This window comes from Podarcis erhardii (assembly GCF_964252035.2).
Source record: "Podarcis erhardii genome assembly, chromosome: 9".
NCBI lineage: Eukaryota > Metazoa > Chordata > Lepidosauria > Squamata > Lacertidae > Podarcis > Podarcis erhardii.
This window is the reverse complement of record NC_138512.1, coordinates 66,000,987-66,006,133: the sequence shown is the minus strand read 5'-3', so window position 1 is coordinate 66,006,133 and position 5,147 is coordinate 66,000,987. Positions and strand designations below refer to the sequence as shown.

Genomic DNA, 5,147 nt, shown 5'->3' with positions numbered 1-5,147 from the left:
GTGGGACATTAAGGGCCTCCAAAGCTTCTTGGGTTGACCAGCCTTGGGGAAAAAGGATACTTAGTGGACGCTTATTAAGGCAACTTTGAGTCTAGCTCAGTCAGTAGAGCATGGGACTCTCAGGGCTGTGGGTTCAAGCCCCCATGTTGGCCAAAGGATTCCTGAATTGTAGACAACCCCCCTGGTCCCTGCCAACTCTACAGTTCTGTGATACTAAGTTGTTTTTCGGTAATAATGCCTGCTTCACAATAACCGAAAACCCTGTAGGAGATGTCAAGCACCACTGTTGGACCTTTGTTTTATTCAGCCCGCCAACTTGTTTCTAAATATTTGGAGGGAGAAAACGGGGGTGGGGTGGCTGCACGGGCTTAAATCTTGCACCAAATTTCACCTAAAGCATTCAAGATGAATTGGGAGGTTGTCACCTGAATAAAAGCTGAAACCCCTGAGTATTCTGAGGAAATGAAATAACACTAGCAAAACGTATTTGTGATTGGCAGAGGTTCAAGATCTTACAGCTTTGAGCCATACATCGAGTGTGCCTAGCCCTGCCTTCTGAGAGAGCAACTCTTAGGTTTTGGTGCAAATATCAGGATATCTTCTAGAGCACCACCTCTTTGAACAGGGGTGAGGAACCCTTTTCTGTCTGAGTGTCACATTCCCTTTCGGGAAACCTTCCTAGTGGTTAGTGTTAGTGGGGGTGGCGGCAATATATGTGCCTCTTACCATTGCTAAGAAGGCTACATTGCAGCCATGCAGAAGTCCTGAGGCTATTCCACCCCACCCTATTCTCCATCCAGCCAAGCAAGATGGGTTATCACAATTCAAAGATGCAATTCAGGCGGGCCAAAGCACTTGAGGAAGGTATGTTACAGGGCCAGCAAGACTTAGAAGAACAGATATGAGAGTGCGACCTGAAAGTCAAAGGGCAGATGTGCCATGGGAAGGATATTCATTTCTCAGCTCCCATTTTGTCTCAGCACTCCAGATATATATATATATTTTGCATAAACAAGGCTATTAACGGCCTCCCTTCCAGGCTGGACCTGCTACAACAGCACTGACAGAGTTGCTATTTTTCAACAGGCGAATTATGGGTGACTCAATCATCTGCCACTTGTATAGGCAGGACCAAATTTACAGAACTGTGTCTTACAGACAAAATGTCAGAAGCTAAATTTAAGGCAAGGCAGCATCCCGCTAACTGTCGATCCCTTGCTTTGATCATCTTTTGATCTGACCTACATACACTAGAATGTCTGAAATGGCAACGAGACAGATGAACAGTGATGGACGACCTTCTTGAATTGTGTTTAAAGCCTTTTAAAAAGCCGTCCTGGGTATGTTAGTTATGTGTGGTGAAATGTTTATTTTTCTTTGGTTGGAATCATTGCCAATCCGTTTCTCTGGATGCCGTCGGCCAACCTTCCTCAAGCACCAGTATTTAGAAAGATATACTTTCTCTCTTGACATGCTTATTCCAAAGTGTTAATTGATTTCGATGTCTCTGTAAGGCCCATGCTACATTTTCTGTTCCCTAAGCCAAGCCCCCTAACTTTTTAGATATGTCACACTAAGAAAGAAACTAAGGCCCTTGAAAATATTTTAGATCCCCTCATTCTTTTCTATATTCTGATTATATCGTTTTTGTTATGTCAGTTGGCCAGAATGACACCTCTAAATGAGGGTGGGCCACAGATTTCTGTAACAGTTTCAGGATCTGTGCTTGCTTGGTTTCCAGCTTGTTGACTAATAATTCCTAACACCACATCTGCCTTTTTCACAGCTGCAGTACCGTCAACCGATGTTTTTGGTAAACACTCTATGATCTCAAGGTTATCTGTCTTTCCTTGCTGGCTGCAGATTACTGACTTTCGTTTTATCTTTTCCCAATGAACATGGTTTGGCACTTACATGGAACTTCATCTGCAATTCTATTCCCCAGCCACGGATTCAGGAGAGTTTTCTGAAACTCTCTGATGGGATTTCGCCCCCCGCCCCTGAGTAACTTAGTATCACCAGCGAGTCTGGATGCTTCAACGCTGTTATGGATTGTGGCTTCTGATATTGACAAGCTAATGGTCTTCAATTCCAAAAGGCTCCCTGTTACCTGTGGTCTCAGCACCAAAACAGTGGACAGTGGAAAGTGGCTTTTTTTTAATTGCCCATTACATCTGGGCAACAAAATACACAGCTAGCAGATGCCATTATTGCCATTATTGCTTAGAGCGTCATTTCTCTGTTATTGCCTTCGTGGCATCCTCAGTGCACTACTGTGTCCCATTAAAGTACCGTACTGCCATTTCTTGTGCATTGGGATTTCATGTGGGCTGAGTTAAAGTTAGTGCCGCACACGGATATCGTTTCATGGCTTTCAGAAAGAATACGTGGGAAATCAATCAAAGCTGCTTTGCGGCTTCCATTTCAATGGAAGATGCATGTGGTAACTGTGATGCGGTGGCAGCAATTGATAGATTGCCCCCTATATTGCTATTTGTTTTTATTTAGTTATTATTATTTTTTGCAGTAGTGACTTTTTGCTTATTGCTGCTATACATACTGCACTAACAAAAAGTGTTCCGTTCCTTTTTATTTAAGGAAAATTCTACTTCCCCTACATCTTTATTTAGTAAGTGGAAATGAAATTGTCTGGTCATAACTATTTCAGGAAGGATATGCTTCTAAATTTGTTTACGGCCACCTTTCAGAAGAGAAAGAATGTGTCGTTCAGTCTAGGCCAGGCAAGCCCAAACTTGGCCCTCCAGCTGTTTTGGGACTACAACTCCTATCATCCCTAGCTAACAGGACCAGTGGTCAGGGATGATGGGAACTGTAGTCCCAAAACAGCTGGAGGGCCAAGTTTGGCCATGCCTGGTCTAGCTGGTGTCACTCAAAGAGGTTAGATTGTGGCCACTGCGGGTTGTTGGTTTTTTACACATCTGTTTATTTGCCTTCATGAAAACATTATTAGCACTTGCTTTAAAAATTAAATAATAATAATAATCAGTTTAGTTTCACACTATTCAACCATGTTAGGAATGGCTGGTTTCACATCTGACCAAAAATAAATGTTAAGAGTTGTGTTTGTATTTTGTGCCATTTGATTATGGCATAAAGGCTGACTCTTAGAGGTTTATCCCTAAAGTTTTGACTCCTAGTCTCCTGGACAAATTTCAACATAGTGTAGTACATGACACCTCAGATTCTCAAAAATAATAATAATAAAAATGTTGGGTTGCCATCCATTCATGCACACAAATATCTGTAGAATCTGTATATATGATTTCCGGGGGGAGCGGGGGTTGGGGACGAGCCAGGTCACTGCTTGTGCAACCACTTTTGGTGTAGGCCTGGGGAATTTTCAGATTATGTGTTGAAATGAAAAGGTAGCAAAGAGGGAAATTGTAAAGTTGAAAGCAGCTAGCTGTTCACTCTCCTTCCAATTAATATTGGAAATGGTTAAGATGCATTTTTTTTTAAAAAAAAAAAGAGAGAGTTGGAGTTGTTCACAGCCTAGGTTGGTGCTGCTCCAAACCTCCTTTCTTTGATGCACTAAACAGCTATACACGTAATAAATATACATTAGAAACACCCCTTTCTTTTAATCTGACTCCCTTGCCTTCTCGCTCCAACTGGAGCATTCTACATGCACAGAGAGGCCGTCCCAATGAGAAGCCTATCTGCCAATAAGCAACAGTTCTGGTTATGGAGAACCTTTCTCTAGTGAAGGTCTTCCAGACTGCGACCACCTCGAGGTCCTTCATCGTGACCAAATAAATGATAGTGTTTGGGAACAACAAACACAGGTGTTCTATTTGCCTCCATTCAATATCATTCATCTTTCACCTCTGCCTTGATTCAGGAGCCTGCTCCCCAACATCAGCATGAGTTCTACTACAAAAGAAGAAGTCTACAACCTTTCTCACCTAATAGATTCCCAGGACCGTATCAGATGATGATGAAGAAGAAGAGTTTGGATTTGATATCCCGCTTTATCACTACCCGAAGGAGTCTCAAAGCAGCTAACATTCTCCTTTCCCTTCCTCCCCCACAACAAACACTCTGTGAGGTGAATGGGGCTGAGAGACTTCAAAGAAGTGTGAGTAGCCCAAGGTCACCCAGCAGCTGCATGTGGAGGAGCGGAGACGCGAACCCGGTTCCTCAGATTACGAGTCTACTGCTCTTAACCACTACACCACACTGGCTCTCACAGAACTTCTACAAGCTGACTTCCCCTCATTTAGGTAACTACTCTGCTTGACCCTGGCCAACCCAATTTGATCCATTTCTTACAGCCTTTATCTAAAAAATGAGCGCAGTCACACAAGGCAGTGGAAGTTCCTGGAAATATGGTGCCCAAGAAGTCCCTGGTGTTCCAAGAGGATCAACTATCCAGAATCCTGCATCCACACAAACAGGCCTCTCTCCTGACAACTCCCCTAGCTCAACATACATATTCATTTAAACAACAACAACAACTCGAAATCCATCAGCATTTAACAAGGACAATCCCATTGAACTTCCTTCCTCTATTATTCCTCCAAACAAACCACTATTAAAAGCAGTGCCGAAATATAGGACTCTACATCATCAAGATTCTGAGAGAGCTTCGGTTTGACTTTTTCCCTACTTCTTTAAATTAACCCAAGGACCAACTAAACAGGCTGTACAATGAGAATTATATTACAGATGAAATTTGCATTTAAAAAACCCCCAGGAGGTTCAGTTGTCTACTTGCGGGCTGTGTGCACACATACGGACTCCTGCTCTTTAGATACATGTACACACACAGCTGCATATATATCCTCAAATGCATATTTGTATGTATGTACACCGAGATACATGTGCAGTTTTCTGTACATCTGCTGAAAACAGAAGCAGAAAGGGTTAGATATGCACACATGTATACACATAAAGGGTTGGGGTTCTGGCCACCTTGTCATGCCAACGTGAAAAAGGACAGTTGCAGCTTGCTGGTTTTGCAGCCATTAAAGTTTTGCAAAATTTATGAAAAAAGGCTCCTTTTCCCCTTTTTTTCTCGTTTTGCAGTAAGCATCATTGGAAGAAGACCAAAGCAGAGCAACTATTAAGTTAAATATACACTTGAGCTTAGCTGCATTTACATAACTCTTTTAAGAGAAGCAGGC

General features: G+C 42.5%; 1 long non-coding RNA gene across 1 annotated transcript; it reads left to right on the top strand.

The window, feature by feature from the left end:
- The first annotated feature begins 2,801 nt into the window (after positions 1 to 2,801).
- On the top strand, positions 2,802 to 3,473 carry LOC309350439. Its single transcript, XR_014160373.1, has 2 exons — positions 2,802 to 2,898; positions 3,269 to 3,473. It is a non-coding gene; the product is annotated as an uncharacterized lncRNA (long non-coding RNA).
- The last annotated feature ends 1,674 nt before the right edge of the window (positions 3,474 to 5,147 follow it).